General features: G+C 46.3%; 1 long non-coding RNA gene across 3 annotated transcripts; it reads left to right on the forward strand.

Moving 5' to 3' along the window:
* Nucleotides 1–8962: 8962 nt before the first annotated feature.
* LOC147827561 (uncharacterized) lies at nt 8963–17454 on the forward strand. 3 transcript variants are annotated; one of them, XR_015451886.1, is made up of 5 exons: nt 8963–9431; nt 10254–10786; nt 11112–11605; nt 12029–12142; nt 12758–17454. It is a non-coding gene; the product is annotated as an uncharacterized LOC147827561 (long non-coding RNA). The 3 variants fall into 3 exon arrangements; XR_015451885.1 differs by having other exon boundaries at nt 11112–11281; nt 11472–11605; nt 12029–17454; XR_015451884.1 differs by having other exon boundaries at nt 12029–17454.
* Nucleotides 17455–18421: the final 967 nt, after the last annotated feature.

Here is an 18421-nt window from a genome sequence, read left to right on the forward strand (position 1 = left end):
TCGTGCACTTTCTTCTGAATTTTGTAAGCAAGTAAGTGACAGACATGAAGACTATTGATTACTCAGTGAGTATTTTCTTTTTTAAAAATAAAAAGGACATTCTGCTGTACAACTGCAGTATAATTCCAAAATCAGGAAATTTAACACTAATCTTTTTTCCAGCCTTCAGGTTGACTTGATGTTTCCCCACTTGTTCCTATATTATTCATCATATCAAAAGAAAATCTTGGCTTATATATTATGGTCTTGTCTCTTACAACATTAACATTTTTGAAGAGATCAAGCCAATTATTTTTAGTATATTTCTCAACTTAGGGTCTCCTGGTGTTTTCACATGGTTAGCTTCAGGTTATGCATTTTTTGTAAGCATAACCAAGAAGTTGTGTTGTGCTGTAACATTCATGAGCTAAAAATTTATATCATTTGCCTAGTTGTATAGATTTCAACACTGATCCTTGGTTAGCATTGTGCCTCTGGGCTTCTTCACTGCACAATGCTGCTTTTCATCTGTCATAAAAAGAATATCATGAAGTAAACTACAATATTTGATAAATGGTTACTTTTATAATTCTAGCATTTTTTCTTCATTTTTTAGATAGTCTTCCAAAGAAGAGCTTTTGCTTCTTCCAGGTTTTCAGTTTTGTTTATTTCTATCATTCTGTATATCTGTATGGAGTCCATGTTGAAAAACTTCATGTTATAAGATTCTTGAGTTTAATAGGCCTTGCCTTGGTTCGTCTTCCATAAAAGGAAAATGATAATATTTATCATCAAGATTTACCGTGTAGATTAAATAAGTACATACATGTAAAGTTCTCAAAAAATGAGCATCAGATAATTGGAGATTTTTGTATTATTAGTAGTAACATAATAATAATATCTGTCTGACTTTCAATACAGAGATGTTTTAGAAGCCCTCTTATTTCAGTACTTTATGGTCTTGGACTTATTTGACCTCTCTTGTTCTCATTTTCTTTGCCTATAAAACAAAGGAGTTGGGTTAAATGGTCTCTAAATTAAATTAAAGCTTTCATGTAAGAAACCAGAATTCTATACCTATAAAAACGTGTGCATAAATTCCACTTTATTCCAACAACTTTTTAAATATTATGCATTATTTTTACAACATGAATATCTTCCACAATTCTTAGTGCTCTTCCAAAATATGTAATATTTTGTCTCTGAATAAACAATCTGAGTGTGCCATTTAATCACTCTTTACATTTCAGTAATATTAGTTGGTTGCAGCTATTTTCCAAATATGCTGATGAGTTTTGACAAGATGTAAAATAGCTGAAGACAGATGGCTTGCAGCTCCAACTGTTGGGGTCTATTTTATTCTGCCAGCGAGGTCGTTGATCCTTCCACTTGGTACAGCCTCAGATCACATGATTCCCTGATCTGCATGTCAGAGGAAGAAGATTCAAGCACTTTAAATTTCTTTTTAAAATATGTGAGCCCCATCACAAAGTGTGACTGGTACAGCTTGGAATTGTAACATTGTAGGTAGCCTTGCACACGTCTTTACATACTGTTGAGATAAAGAATATGGTAACAGAAAGCTGAGATTGACTAATCTCAGTACTAAACACTTCCCGAAGAAGAGGCTGTCTGGGACATTGCAAAGATTCCTGGATTGAATTTTTAATATCTGGGCTTAAATCTTAATCCTATCTAGTCCTCTGATCCAGGTCAAGTGAGTGTCAATTTTTCTTGTTTCAAGCTGCAATAACATAGCACATCTCTCAGAGATGTAAGAAGGAAGCAAGTCAGTTTTAGTGAAAGCATCCCACTTACAAGTGTCTGGTAAATGTCCGTGAAGCACGGAGCCCAGGAACCAGGATGAAGAGGCCTGGCGTGGCCAGTCAGCAATCTTCAGTGTTTTTTCTAAACTGAACTTGGAGAAGTTGGATGTCAAAACACATGCTGTCTTCCGCTTTGAGCATTTCAGGACTCTAGGCTCTAGGTTGTGTAAAGCACCTAGTAAAGTGAAATGCTAGTGCATTTTAGTGGTGCGCACTGTATGACAAAAACAGCAATGTTACTTGTGCAGCCTGAACTCATCAGACAACTCAGTACCTGTGTCTGCACACACTTGTCTTCCCATGCCTGGAAGGCTTTCCCATCCTTCTCTGCCAAGTAGGCTCTTCCTTGCCTTCCTTGCCTGAAGATCTTGTATCAGACCATCTTTCTCTGCCCAGTGAAATCCTCCCCATCAAACAAATATTCTTGCTGTCAAGACACAATCCTGACCAACCACCTGCCAAGTCCTTCTGCTCCAGCCTGCAGAGCACAAGTGCCTACTGAAGCCAGCTGTCAATGTGAGGCTCTCCCTTGCAGTATGACCCTCACTTTCTGACTTTTCCCTCTCTACTTTCTTACTTCTCCAGTTTTCAGTTCCACATGCTGATGCTGCCAAGATGAACCCCAAGATCTTTGGTTCTGAGCCCCATATTTATTTCACTGCTTTGCATTGTGCATGATGTGTGGACCTGTGTACTAACACCAGAAAGTATGAGCAACAGGATGACCCAATTTATCTGATCCTAGAGGAAGATAAAGATCGGGAAATATGAGTAACTTAGAGCTGCTAAGGAGAGAGAACAATCATCACTTGAAATTCCCCTTCTGCCTCCTGCTGAAGAGGTGGGGATGGTTCACACACCAGAGAGTAGACAAGAAGGCACAGCCAAGCTTTGCTAATCACCATCTAACAATTAGATTTTTTAAATTTACATGTTTACATGGAATTATTTTTTCATTAATTAATATAAAAACTCTAGAACAGGGAAATTCTCACTCATGGGCTATTTTGTGCCCCAGGACACATTGGTCAATTTGGAGACATTTTTATCACAATGGAGTGGTGCTGTTGGGGGCGGGTGATGCTGACATCCATTCAGCAGAAACCAGGGGTCCTGCTAAGTATTCCACAGTGCACAAGGCAGTCTCCAACAAAGGAGTATCCTTTCCAGGTGTCTCAGTGCTAAAGTTCAGGATCACTTTTCCAAATGGATTTTCAGTTACTAATCCTTGCAAGATGTATTCCCAAGCATACATTGGCAATAGAGGACTTCCATCAAAACAATTTGTGGCCCCCAGAGCCTCAGGCTTTGCTTGAAGAGTTCATATGGATTCAATTTAGTTGACCTAAAACCTTAATGTTTACCTACTGTGCGAAAGGCATTTGGCTGTACACTGCTAGAGAATATGCAAATAATTATAGTGTGCTCTATACCCTCAAAAACCTATAATTTATTAAATGTGGCAAGTTCCTAGAAAAATAGGACCTTGAATTCTCAGTACCTACCTGGTAGGTGTTTAATAAATACCATATTAATAAAGTATGTAAAAGAAGGCCAATCGGCAATTTTTCAAAATCTTCACTTTCCTCAACTTTCATACCCAATTTCATCTCTTCACTTTTGTGGTTGTGGTTTTTTGTTTGTTTTTTGACAGGGTTTTGCTATGTTGTCCAGGTTCGCCTTGAACTTACTATGTAGCCCAAGCTGGCCTGGAACTCACAGCAATCCTCCTGCCTCAGCCTCCCAAGTGCTGGGATTATAGGCGTGCACCACCAAGCCCTCTACCTCCTCACGGTTGTTAGAAAGCTTTGTCTTATGTTTAATAAAGAAGAGGGATTATCAGTTCACACTGCTAAGTGTGGCTCTGTGTCTCCTCTTTTACCCCCTGCCTCCTTCAGGTTTTACAGGACAACTCTTCCATCTCTTTCCTTGTCCCTTTGCCTGAATTCCATGATACTCAAGCTCTGACTCATTAGTAATCAATAACACTTAATTTGTGTCAAGTACGTAACTTAGTAATTTGGATATAGTAACCCATTAGCATCTCTCAGACAATTATTCCTTGCCATACAGGGTCCTAAAGATGAGAAGTAATAGGACCAAACTCTTATACTTAAGAAACCCATGAGTGCTTTCTAAGGAGTAACTCTGAGACTTTATACCCAAATGCCTAGGAACATGGTGCTACCCTTCATTAAAAAGAGGAAGAAGACCAAGGAGTGGCTCAGGAACTCCAGTGCTAACTGACCAAGGGGTAAACAAGGTATCAGATGGGAAACTCCAGCATTTAGAAATTGGTGGATGGTCATCGAATACTTATAAGGAAGATTTTGGCTTGCTGAGGAAGATCTGAGTCAAGGGTTAAATTAGATAAGGTGTCAAAATTGTTATTTTTCAGATGTCCCCCAGGAAGAAGTAAAGAAAAGCTCAATATTTGGGTAAGAATTAAATATCTAAGCAGTTATAGGATTGTGGGAAAGCCCTGGTCATTAGAGTCAGACAGATTCAGTGACTAGGAACTTAAACTTAATATATCACACCTGAGATCTTAGGCAAATGTGCAACCTCATCAAGTACTAATATTCTCATCTATAAAGGGATGATAACACCTAGCATGTCATGTGGAGGGTAATTAGACAAATAATGCACGGAAGACTTACTATAATACAGGGCATGTGATAATGAGTAATTTTAATGATATCATTATTAATTTTCCTATTAGAGTTTGATTTTAATTAAATGTCTATTAATCAAATCTTAAAACCCAAGAAGCCCAGTGCGCAAAATTCTTCAAAGATCAACATTATCTTATTGTTAAATTCTATGTTCATCAAACTAAGCCAAAAATTTCATATTTCCTAAATTATAGTTTCCTGGCATCAATTTCTTGAATGTTCTGTACTTTCATCTACAAATAGGATGATGGTAATTTATGTTGCGTAAGGCTCTAAGAGTTTCTCGGGTATTTACAAACAGCAGTTGAAATTAATGAAGACAAGGGAGTCATTTGTTCATCCATTAATTTATTTTTCCACAACACAATGAGTTCATTCCATATGAAAGGAAAGATGGCCAGGGCTGGGGATTCAGAACAGGAAAGATCACACCCTTCAAGGCTGTGTTCTTGTAAGGACATAAAGACAATTATTTGACTAATGTGCAGGCGCCATGTGTGGGGAATGTGAGGTCCTCGCGGTTGAAAGCTAGCTTTCCTGGTCCGGTGGGTAGGAGAGAAGCCATACCAGAGGGCACACGCACCCAGGGGGCAGGACTCGCACCCCGGCCCGGGGGCAGCTGCGGGGAAAGCCGCTGGGATTTACCCTCGGAAACACTCTCTCCCAGGAGCCTGGGTCCTTCTGGCCCCGAAGGCTCCCTGCCCGCCAGGAGCCAGCTCGGAGCCGGGCCAGAGACGCACCGGCCGCCGGCCCCACGTCCACAGAGGACGGGACACGCGTAGGCTCAGACCTGTGCTGGTAACCGGCCCCTCTGCCGACCACCTTGTTCTTCGGACCGGGGATCGAACCCAGGGCCTTGGCACTGAGCTACACCTGCAGCCCTTTTCTATTTTTAATTTTTCACCAGGGTCTTGCTTAGTCCCTAAGTGGCCCACGCTGAGCTCAAACTTGTGATTTTCCTCCTTCGGCCCCTCAGAGTGCTGGGATTACAGTGCTGGGTGTACACCCTCTTTTTCAGATTCAGTCCTCAGAGGATCAAACTCCAAAATGGGATTTGATGCACAAGAAAATATACTGGGGGGAAACCCCACTACGTCACAGTCAAACTTAGTGTTGGGAGGAGACTTGAAAGGTACAGAAAGGAAAATCTTCACCCTGAGCTAAGAGCAGTGAGCTTTGTCACCCACAGTACCTGAGCGCTTATGACAGTGCCACAGAGCTTCCTGCATAATGGTCTTAGCTCATCACCAGGACAGGAACTGGATGGAAAAGCCTAGGAGATGGAGGCGGGAGGCCTGCACAGAGCCGTGCAGTGGCAGAGGCAGGGCAGATGTGAGAGGACACAACACATGGACAGTGTCATGAATGCGGAAGCCACCGAGGCAGAGAAGCAGGCCCTGCAGGACCCACACATGGGCCCCTTACAAGCAGGTAGCCAACATCACTGGACTTCTAGCAAGTCGGCTACCCTGAGTCGCATCCACCCTGGATGGACCCGAAGCTCATACTCCCTGGGATGGCTGTCTGGCCTGTGGGCAGCATTCCTGCCCAGAGCAACACTTTGTTCTGGAGACTGAGGGACATCTGCCTCAGGGGGAATGCCAGGCAGCAAGCCTCTGGGAAGAGGGTGGAGGAGGGGCCCAGGAACACCGCCATTGTTGGCTGCCTAGGGGCAAAAGGCAGCCATAACACATGTCAGTAAAATTTTCTAGTAAATACCACAGCATTTACATAGACACGAAAGAAGTCACATATCTAAGTACATCGGCAGCCTAGAAATAACAGGTGAATCCAGCTAAGAGCCAAGGTCATGAGTTTGAAATCTCCACTGCAAGCCATCAGGCTGGAAACTCAGTCAGAATTTCCCTATTGTAGTGTTGAACCAAATTTCTTCTTCAATTTTTCTCTCGTGTTGCCAGATGCTGTGGTGTCTGATGGTTCCACTCTTTTTGTACCAACCAAAGAACTGGCCAGGATAACCAATGAATAGGTAAATGCAACAACTTCTCTTTAAAGTAAAGGCAGAAAAGGAGCAAGTGAAGAAAAGAGAAGAGCAAGAAATGTGTCCCCCAAGTCGGAGAGGCCACTTAGAAACAGGAGGACAGCGGAGCAGGAAGACTGCAGTGTTGCTGAAGCCCATGGCTGCCGTCTTATATTTTTCAGAGCTGTCCCTGGGCACTGCTCTGCCACATCCTGGCCGTGACTGACAGGTCACATCTCGCTGTCTCCTCTCTGTTCTGGATTCAGTTACATCCCGTTCTTAGTCTCCGGGCTGGATCTTTGTGATCGGCAGGAGACATCTTCTTTCTCAGGACATACCAGTGCGTGGCCATCTTTTCCCTGAGTGTCTCCACTTTGTCTTTCCTCTTGTTTGTCAATCTCTGCATCCAAGGACACAGGTCATGGTAGAATGAGGCCCTCCCTCATGACCCCTTGGAACTTTATTACCCCTCCGAAGACTCTACCTCCAGATAAGGTTACATGAGGAAGTCCTGGAGTTCAGGCCTTCACTATGAATTCGAAGGCATGTGAAATATGGAGGAGAGAGGGGATGATGAACACACTGAAAAAAAAAACTGCCATGAATTTTACAAAGAATGAGAAAAGATATCAAACCACTGATACCAGATGCTCAGAGGACTCCAAGCAGGAAAACCACTGAATACCCCATTTTACCTCTCATCCCAAGGGCCCTGTGAAGCTGACAACGTGAAAGTCTGTGTTTTCCTAGGTGAGGGAGAGGAGGTGTTTTGTCCGCAGTAGCAGAATGGCAAGGAGAGAGAGCCCTGCAGGCCGCCCAGCCTCTTTTTGCCGTCCTCTGCTCTGCGGAGGTTTGTTTGCCACCTCTCCTGTTTACTGTCCCCTACTGTGCACTCTGAACCTGTTACATCTCATTCCTCTGTTTGCACACGGTGCCTAATAATGTACAATTGTTTTCACAAAGTACACACAGAGACCCACAGGGATCAGCATAATCCTGGGCTCTGGCTCCCGTGGCTTTGGGGGAAACGGCCCCTGGGAATCCTCTGTCTCTCACCGCTCAAGTTGCTTCTACTTGTGGGCCCACGTGAACTGGGGTTCTCTGCTCTCTGTGCCTTTGCCGTGTCCAGAAGGCAGAGGGGACGTGAACAGGCCTTCTTTGGTGGTCAGCCCTGGCCACAGGCATTGCCCACCTTCTCCGGCTCAGCTGAGGAAGTGGAATTTTCCAGTGTGTTTGCATGCTGGGGTCAGAGAGGGAAGGAGCTGCAAGGCAAATTTCTCCTAGTCTCACCTTCCATAAATATTTCTCTTACACAAATTGTTCTTCTCTGAAATGCAAAATTGCAGAGTTTGGTATTTACTTCATTTCTTCTGGTGAAGGCCCCCCTTCCAGCAGGGCTGCTTTCCTCCGTCTGAGCCTGAGTGGAAGGGGTTCACAGGTCAGGAGGACATGCCAGGAAGAGGGAGATGGAAGCAGTGCTATCTTCTGCGGCATAGTGCATCAGCTGGCTCTGCAGACCAGCTCAGAAGAGCCATAAGGAAGCCATCTGTTTGGCTCATGGTTTTTTCGGTTCAGGGGCAAATGCCTGTCAGGCTCTGGCGAGGACACATCAGCTGTCTCGGGAACTGTATGTGTAGAAAAGCGCTATGGACATCAGACTGAGCCAGAGAGAGAGCCCAGGTCCCACAGTCCCCCTGAGGGCTCGGCCCATCCCCAGCGGCCCAGGGACTTCCCACGGGTCCCACAACTGCCTACCAGTGCCATCCCAGGGACAGAGGAGGACACTGCTGTCAACACTGCCTGCTCAGAGCTGGGTGAGTAAGAAGCTTTTCTTTGATGTTCCTGAACCCTTTATTTCTGCTGTCCACCGAAACCTAAGTGAAACATGTGGTGTCTCTCTGCCATCGTCCACATCCTCCCAGCTTGTTCAAGACGCATCTCCTGTGTCCTTCCATCCCCAGTTCATAGGCTTGGTGCCTCCGTGTGCCAGCCTCGCCACCTGGGATAAGAACCCTCAACGATGAGCCACTGACTTCCCTTCCTGACCACATCCCCTAACGCCCTGTGCCCTGTTCAGCCCCAGGGATCCAAGCCACAGCCCAGAGCCCTCCTGGCTGACATGCAGGCTCTTGTCAAGGTGGGGTGATGAAGGCCATGGCAGAGGAGTGAAGATTCAATAGCTCCAGCCAGTCTTTGCCTCTCTCTGTTTTTCTTTTTTCCTCTCTGAAAAAATAAATCCTCTCCAAGTATGCAAACATTCATTGTGGAACATATTTCCCCTTCTGCATAAAAGGAGACAAACACAGCGGCTGTCAGATGGGGCCGTGTGTTCCCCCGCAAGGTGTGATGAGCCAGGCACTGGGCCAGGTGAGGAGCGCTTGCTGTGCTGGGGGCAGGCAGCAGGCTGGAGCAGCAGGTGCACCAGTCTCTTGGCGGCAGAGCCTTGTGGGAACAGTGCGGACGCTGGACACCTGGCTCCAAGACGGAGCGGTGGGGCTCAGGTTTGACTGTTTAGCTCCTTTCGTGTGATCCTAGCAGGTTTCAGGTCGTGTTAAGCCCCCAGGCACCTTGCAGGAAATCACAGGCACACAGTTGAGGTGAGGTCCTGAAGAGACAGCTTTAAAAAGTCGAGCACAGTGACTCACGCGCAGGGCTTTGGAGAGTGACTGATGCGACTGAGTCCGCTCCTGCTTTGAGTCCACAGGTCCAGGGTGGGACTGGACACTCTGTCTCTAACAGTGGCAGCGATGCTGGTACTGTGCTCCAGGAACTGCACTCTGCAAACCTCCTTGTACCATGTACACACGGAGCTGAGGTGGAGGAAGCCCTGAAGGCTGAAGGAAGGAACCTCAGACAGCAGGGCACAAGAAGCACTGCTGGTCAGAGCCAGAACAGCAAGTGTGGCGCCCGGGCTGCAGCTCAGAGGCAGACAATCAACCGGACGCCATGCTGAGGAGGACCAGGCCATGTGTGAGTGAGCGGCCAGTCCTGCCGGGGCCACTGCCAAGGGTGTCCATGCTGCACCGGGGCCGGGACACAGGCACTTGGGGAGGTGTGGCCTCCGGGCTGAGTCAGGACAAGCTACCTGAGCTTTCCCTTCACATGTGTCCTTCTCCCTGGCCTACTCCTGGGTCACACGATAAACCCAGACTATGCCCGGTCACAGGAGTTTCAGACAGAAAGGTTCAGTGTGTGTGCATGTGCAAGTGTGAGCGTGAGTGTGTGCTCGTGCACCCAGAGTTAGTGAGGTTGAGCGAGGAGCCTTCCAGGTCAGGCACTGCTGTCTCCTCAGCACCCCACACCCGTGGGTTCTGAGTCGGGGGAGGAGATGCATGCAGCACCGTGGTGCCACCCTTGACTTTGGGGATCTCGAACTCCAGCAGGACCCCGGGCCAGACGCCGCCTGTGCCGGGCACAGAAGGGAGGACCCAGGGATGGAGGATAACTGGGCAGCAGTGGCATCAGAGGCAGGTCTGCGGTGGAGGTAGCATCTCAGTGTCCTGTGGTGGATGAGCAGGACTTTGCCTGACGGGGACATTGGAAGAGTCACATTTGACCAGTAGATGGAAGGAAAATGATTTCCTCTTCCAGTGCAAGAATAATAGTCCACCCCTTACTCATTTCCAGCCATAGTGCAGAGAAACTGTTTATTTTAATAGACTTCCAAGATGAAGGTACAAATACTGAACTGAGGGTCACTGGAGCAAATGCTTTTTACAAAAGCAAAATATCTCTTTGAACAAAAAGAGTTCTTGTTTCATCCTAATCTCTTTCCCACTTACATCTCTCAAGGGAGCATTGCTTGGAAAGCTGTTGAGTTTCCTGAATTCCACTGTGAGTTTGAACAACCTTCTTGGAGCCAGAGTGTAAAACAGAGGAAGTCTGCACGGCAGAAGCACCCTGTGCATTCCACAGCGGTGCGGTGTCTGGACGGATCTGGAGTGGTGAGGACAGTAATTATGCCATGCGTCGCCTTGACATTTTAGCCAATACTTTTGCATTCTTCTGCTCAGGCTGCCACAGGACAGTAACAGAGGTGGGGGCCTGAGCAATAGAACTTCCTTCTCACTGCTCCGGAGCCTGTGGGTCCTAGATCCAGGTGTCCAGGAGGGTCACCTGGCTGTATCTGGCAAGGCCTTTCCTCCTGCCTGTAAGTAAGTAGTGGCTTCTGCCTGTGTCCTGGGGGAGCTTTTCCTCCATGTGCTCAGTGTGGCATGAGGTCTCCATGTTCCCTACTCTTCTAGGCTCCAGTCCTACAGGATTAAGACCTCATTTAGCCCTAACTACTTCATGAAGGCCCTGTCTCCACATACAGTGCTACTGGGGTAAGGGCTCAGCAAGTGAATGTGGTGGGGAGGTGGGAACATAAGCTAGTCCAAGGCACTCCTGGGGCCAGCGACTTCAGGGAGCGTATTTTAGTTTTCTCCTGAATTTGCTGACTTCCTTCCTGGCACAGTGTAAGTCTTCTGACTTGGGTGGAGTCAGTTACTCTCTCCGAGTCACCCCAACTCCAGCATGAGATGGAGGAGCTGTCATTATCGCCCCAGATCTACACCCAACACCCACAGTTCCTAACAAGCACAGAGCATGCGCCAGCCCTTGTTCTGAGCTCAGCTCACATTAGCTGTCATCATTCTCATTTGTAACGAGGAACTTGAAGCCCAGGAGAGTTCAGCAGTTGCCAAGATGAGATCCACGAAATCGAAGGAGCGGCCTCTAAAACCTCCCGGCTGGCTCCAGAGCCACACTGATAACACACACTTCTGCCCCTTTTCTGACGGTCACGCAAGTCAGGCGGCTTGGACGCCACGGGAGTTACGGTAAATGTGGTGCCTAAGGCAACAGAAGTGCCAGCCTTCGAACGAGAAGCCCCGATCACCAGGCTGGCAGGGCCCCTTCTTCCCGGGCTGCAGAGCGGAGTCCATTCCTGTCTCTCCAGCCCAGTAGCCCCGCCATGCCTTGGCTGTGGCTACACAACTCCGACTCGTCTCCGCCTCTACCCTTACACAGCATCATCTCCCTGCTGCTCTTCATCTGTGAGGACACTGGGCGTCAGACTCAAGGCCCTCAGAGAGGACCCAAGGTGATGTCGTCCTAAGGCCCGTATCTTCCTTCCATCTGCAAAGAGCTTTTCTCTAAATCAGGTAAATTCGCAGCTCCTGTGGGTGTGTGTGGGCCTGTCTCTGGGAGGAGGCAGCACCAGCTCCCTAAGCACTGCAGGAGCTGGCACCCGGACACAGGTGCAGCCACGGGCTCTCTGCTGGCACTTTCCCCAGGCCCTTGTCCCTTGCCCTGTGTCCCCCCTGCACCACGGACAGTGCCACTCACTGACTCAGTGGTCCAAGATGCACCTTCCCCAAGAAGCGGCCAAGACAGAAAAGGGACAGAAACTGACAGAAAAGGGAACATGTTTCCCAGCAGGGCTGGAGCAAGGGTGAGGAGGGCAAGCAGGCCACTGAGGGTTTGAAACTTAGAGGACGGAGCCCACGGGACCTGGGGGCAGGACCTCGTGACATTGGCTCTGAGCTCCACATTTCCTCGCCCTTTGTCCTGACCCTGTCACCCAGAACGAGCACCTGAGGACAAGAGTCTCTGCCTGAAGGAGTGGGCAGGGGAGATGACCCAACAAGAAAGAGAGTCCTCCCGCATGCGAGCCCCTGGCTCCTGTTTCTCCAGGCTGAGTAAGATTTCTGGCATTGGGTTCTTTGGTGTCTTTATTAGTGTATGTTTTTCGTTTTTCTTTTTTCTAATTGCCCAACTGTGAATTTGGTTTCTTTTGCTTGCAACCAAAACTATTTCTACCCAAACCTGCCGTCTTCGGCTTCGCGATGCTCACCTTCCTGCTGTCTCCCAGGGTGACAGACAAGCACCAGGGCATGGTGACTCCTGAGGAGCCGTAGCCTCGGTGGTCCCTGGTGTTGCCCTGGTCCCCAGCGTGCTCCTGCAGGTGTGCGGCTCTCAGGCGTGAGGCTGAGTCTCCCCTTTCTGGTTTTGTCACGAAGAGTCCATCATCTATTTTTCAGCAGTTGGCAAGTAGGCTCTTTAATTGGTGATTTAAGAAGGTCTGGGTGAACAGCAGAATTCCATGCCCTCAGGGGCTAATTAACTCTGTGGCTATTTTACACACACAAAGTGGGCCAGAATGCCGGGACTTTATTATTCTGCTGCCGTTTTCACAGTTTCTCTCCTTTCCTCACCTGTTGTTTTGAGTATACTTGCTGCTCCTAATATTTTCAGTATTTTACAAAATCAAAGGGTAAATACATTAGCAATGACTAATCAACACTGTTTTGTAGCTTAGAATAAAAAAGATATCAATTCCCTCTGGAAATCTGCGATCTCACTCTGACCTCAAGGGAGTCTTGCATTACACCGAACAAGCAAGTCCTTGATGGGGCCTCCAAAACCACCTTCCACCACAACGGCTTCTTCTGCTTCACCCCTCCAGAGTGCAACTCTCAGTGGAAAGAGAAGAAATACAGAAAGAGCTCAATGAAGACTATGGTCTTTTGTCTGATTGTTGGTTTGCTTATATGGCAAATGGATCACCTTCAATCTACCCGCACCATCACCTCAAAGTAACAATAATTGCCCTTTGCTGAGTGCGTATCCCATCACAAGAATTTAACGCTGTCGACCCCAGTTAGCCATCACATGACTCTTATTTCAAGATTTACAAGGGGGAAGGGGGTGGCCACGCGTGGGCCTGGACAGGGAGGAACCCCGAAGGTGTGCCTCATGCCACGGGTGGGTCGTTCTGCCCTAGGCCCCCAGGGGAAGCCTGCAGAGGACTGGGAATCCGCTCTGCTGTCATGCAGGCCACTGTGGCTTGTCACCTACCTGCACCTGTGGCAGAGCAGCCAAGCCATCTGTTCCACACCAGAGCAGATGAGAATTTCATGCCAAAGCCACAGCCACCACCAGACTGGCCACAGCCTGACACCTACTGAGTTGACACATTTCCCCTGTCCTTTGTCTTTCTGGTATCCTTAGTGTACTTTTCTCCACTTGCTATTTCTTTTTCATTTTCAAACCCTTTTCCATAAAACTAGTGAGTGCAGATTCCCCTGAGCTGTTTTATTCCCTCAAACTGCTCAATCTGCAGGAGAGTGGAAGGAATCCACAATGGGACTCAGAAGACTGGATTCTTACTTTGTCCCGCCCAAAGGAAGACTTTGGCAAGTCCCTTCCAGTGCCTGGCGTGGCCTGAAGGACTGGGATTCAGAGTCCCCGACACCCTGCCAGCGCACATCCTGAGCCCTGAGCCCTGTGCTGGCCCTCTGCACCCCGTGGGCACGCTTTCCCTGCTGCGAGTGACAGCCCCGAGGCCTTCTCTCCTCCCAGAAGGGAGACTCCCCATGGGCTCCTACAGCCCACTGGGGGATGCACACACAGTGGCAGCTCAGCTAGCACTACTGTCGCCTAAGCTCTGAGCTAGAAGACGGGACTCACGTGTGACCGAGGAACAGACCCGTGTCAGTGACAGGCAGCAAGTGCAGGACTCGCCTCTCCTCTTCCCAGCGGGTGCAGGAAATTCTCCCAGAAGTGCGCATAGTAGAGCTAAGAGGGTCTTGAAAGCCAATTACTGGAATATTTAAGAGCAGACTACAGACAGATCGAAGATCAATGCTGGCTTAAATCACCACGAGCCAAACGACCTTGAACAAGTTACTTAACCTATCCCTTCCTTTCCTTCATTTGTGAAATGGGAATCACAAGACTAAATTCACAAGATGAGAAAGGTAAATGATAATCACTCATTGAAAACGTATAGTACATACCATATGCCAGGAACTGTGCTACATTCTAAGAATATTGTTCTGCATGTAAAATATAAGTAACTCATATATAAAAATTTATATAGTATATTAAAATTCATTTTTATAGATAATTAGCTACAAGATAGTTAAATTACATATAAATCCTACAGACTTTTTATATATTTCATGTAATATACATAAAATCTGAAGAAGCCCCAGGAACCATCCTCAGCAGGCCCCGGTACGAACACAACACCTCTGTACCCTATAAGGCGGGGAGGGTTGCCACTCCCACTCCCACTCCCTCTCGGGGTAAGGAAGCCCCCAGCCCAAGCGCCCAGGGCCAAGGCTCGGTCTGAGACCACCGTCTGTCCCCTGAAGCCGGGCCTTGGCTCCGAGTCCCCGCCCATCCACCTGTGCTGCAGACCCTGCCACATCCCCCGTGTCAGCTCTGACACAGGTGAGGCCTCGTGGGGAAGCATGACCACAGACAGAGCCATGTGGAGCCGCGCCAGCTGGTCCTGCTGGAGCATCCCATCTCCCATCCTGTGCAGTGTCAGGGTGACCTGCCCACTACCTAGACTGCCCTGGGCTCCTGCCGGAATAACAGGAAAGGAGACAGCTTTCCACTGAGTGCAGAAGCTGGGAGCTGGTGGCGGAAGGGCAGCTGGAGACTTGGCAGTGAAGGAGGCAGAGCGGTTAGACCATGAGGGACAGAGCTGCAATAGGAGCCTTTCCCACAGCACGAGCCCCTGAGAGCTGTTTGTTGCAGCCCACTGGCCAGGTTTCTGTCACTTGCACATGAGTGCTATCATCTTACACAGCACCACTCTTACAGCTGTGTCCAGATGCCCCCCAAAGCCTCATGCGTCATAGGTGGGGCTTTTCAGAGGTGCTGGATCCAGAGTGTGTGACACTGGGATGCATTCATGGTGCAGTGCTAGGCTCCAGGGCACCAGGATTAAGGGTGTGAGAGCTGCCACCCCAAGTAATCTGGATAAGATAAAGGGGCATGAAGAGGCTGTTGAGGTCCCTGTTGCTTTTGCTGCCTTCTGCCTGCCACAGACTGTTTCTTCTCTGAGACCCTTCCGCCATGTACCACCCCCCACCTTGGAGCCATCTGACTGTGGGCTGAAACCCCCTCAAACTGTGAGCTAAATAAACCTTTACCCTTTAACTTTGGTGTCGGTGTTTTGTCTCAGTAAGGAGAGAAAAGCAACTAAGACAACCACCAATTATGTGGAAGCCACGTATACAATTATTTTCAAGAACAAGTAAGTTCAAGCGTGGAAAGAAAAAGCCTTCCCTGCAGAAGGTACCCGCTAAACCACTGAGACACAAGGGATCATCACCTATACACAGAGCCAAATGTCCAGACTCACCCCACTGACTTCCAGACCCAGAATTCACCTTTTATGAGAATCGCAGTCATCAGGCCAGAATTTTCCTTTCCATGTGTTCCAGGCCCTGGAAATCTAAGTAAGTACACACATGCATTCTGCTTTGCTACTCCTGATACCTCTGTAATGAACTGACTGGAACTGACGAAGACTGCTGGTCTCGGGGACGTTGGGTCTCCAGGATCAGCACAAGCACCATGTTTATGTTAATCACACGAAGCATCTTTACCAGGCTGGTCTCTACACTGGAGGGCTCAACCTTTTCTTATCAGCCTGCCTTTCTGCAGGAAATCATCACAGCTACTATGATTTCTACTTCATGGTGAAGAAGCAGAGGCCCAGAAAGCAGTGAAATAGCTGGCATCACAGTGAGACTGTGGCAGCAGTGCCCAGTATGAGCCAAGTGTGTCCAGTCCCAAGCCCATACTCTTGGTATTGCATAACCTTTAGTGAAAACCTTTGTCTCAACTGACACAGGAGCCTGGGCAGTAATAATATTACCATCATGTGACCTCGCTGAGATCATGCCCATTCACCTCCCAAGTCCCACAGATATGTGTGGGCTGTGTCTTGAGGCCACCTGGGACACAGATAGCATCATGAGCCACCCAACAAGAGAACCTGAAGCAGTCAGCAAGCGTCCCCTGTCCCCTGTGGGCTGACCGCCGTGGAGGCTTCTGGACGGAGTCCTGGCACATTATTAGAGACCATGCACCGGGGAAGGGGGCCACAGTGCTCTCACGATGGTAGATTTTACTTCCACCCCCACTAGGGTGCGGTGATGGTCTCCTTCTGGCCTTCCTGCTCCTACTCCAGCTCTAGTCCTCTGTGCACCAAACCGGGACCCTCAGCACCAGGATCAGTTTCTGAAGAACTTTTTAATTTATTTAATTTTATTTTTTTTTAAATTATTTATCACCAGTTTTTAGAAGTAGAGTTGATTTTTGTTTATAGACTTCAAATCGGCCAACATTGTTAAACACATTTACTAATTCCAATAGTTCATAGACTCAATTTTCTCTGTAAGACGAGGGGATTTTTCCTGACTAAAGAAAATTTTCTTTCTTTCTTTTTAGTCCTTAAGCTTTTTTTGTCTCACCTTATTCCATTGGGTAGGAACTTGAGAAGAGGTTGAAATAGTAAACAGTGCTCTTGTTCCCAATTTCAAGGCAAAAACTTTTCAACATTTCCCTTAGTATGTTTCCCATAAATACCTATAATTATAAATATTATCCCTTATATTCATACTTTATTTTCTATTCCTAGTTTGCTAAGAGGTTTCTTTTTTATCATCATAAATATTGACTTTTTCTGTACCTTTTAAGATTAACATGTGGTCTTTCTCCTTTACTCTGTTAATGCCATGACTGACTGGTTTTCAGATATTAAGCAAACCTTATACTCCTGTGTGAGCTCAGCTTGATCATGATGCATTATCTCTTTTATGTATGATTCAAGTTTGTTTTTAAATATTTTCTCTACAATTTTTGTATCAATGTTTACAAGACAGACTGACTTACAAATTTTCTTTTTTTTAATGTTTTGTTTCAAGGTTATGCTGGCAACCAAAACTAAGTTCCAACTGTTGCCTCTCTCTCTGTCGTCTGAGAAGACTTGTGTAGAATTGGTGTTAATTCTTCTTTAAATATTCAAAAGAGTTCACCCATGAAGCTATCTAGATGAAAAGTATTTTTGGAGGGGGCTTTATAAATATGTATTCAATTTTGTTAACAACTCTAGGAGACCTTCAATATTTGATTTATTGTTAGTTCTGCTAAATTGCATATTTCAAAGAATATAAACAAATTGTCTAAATTTTCAATTTTCTTCATAAATTTGTGATATCTACTTATGATTTTTCTAATGAATCTACATTTAGTTAAGTTCCCTTTTTCATTGTCATTGGTACATGTGCCTCTGAGTTTTACTAAACAAACATATTCTGGCTTTGTTGATACTTGGTATTATATGTTATTTCTAATTTCAATAAAATTTTTTTCATTATCAGCATTAAATTCTTCCTTATATTTTCATAAGTTTTGATGTCCTATTATTTTTCTGTCTTCTTGAAATAGACACATAGATCATTGGTTTCAACCTTTTTTACTTTTTCATATTCATTTTAAAGATATACATTTACTTTAAGCACAGTTCACTCTGTATCATATAAGTTCTTTTTTTTTTTTTTTTTTTTTTTGGTACCTGGGATCAAACTCAGGGACCTTGCACTTGAGAGTCATGAGGCATGGGGTAGCACCACTGAGCTAAATCTGTGGCCCTGTATCACACAAGTTCTGATACACTATATTTTCATTATTATTTGGTTCAAAATATAATTTTGATTGTGACTTCTATAATATATGTTATTCAAAACAAGTAGCAAAATATCCAAATACTTAGTGTTCATTTTTAGTTTTAATCTAGTGCTTGGTTTTAATTTTAGTTTAGTGTTTTAGTTTCGATTTTTTAATTATTATTGATTTCCACCTTAAATCTACTATGGTCAGAGAACAGACTTTACGCCATTCCTAGCATTTGGAATTTGTTGCGATCTGCTTTTCAACAAAGTTTAGGGTTAGTTTTGATGCATGCTCCCATGCACTTGCAATCTGTACCTAGTATTCAGTTGCAGAAGTCATTTAGGCAATAGTAAAAAGTGCATCCTTTAATTTTGTGTATTTGCTGGGTTTCCTCCACATCCATTACTTTCTAAGAAGTGCCTAAAGTCTTCACTGTAATTGTGGATATGACTACTCTTTTTATTTGTTAGTTTCTAGTTCATATGTTTTGAGGATAGGCT

Source organism: Heterocephalus glaber, unplaced genomic scaffold, assembly GCF_053883595.1.
Source record: "Heterocephalus glaber isolate CG9 unplaced genomic scaffold, H.glaber_assembly_v1.0 deba00001442, whole genome shotgun sequence".
NCBI classification, from domain to species: Eukaryota; Metazoa; Chordata; class Mammalia; order Rodentia; family Bathyergidae; genus Heterocephalus; species Heterocephalus glaber.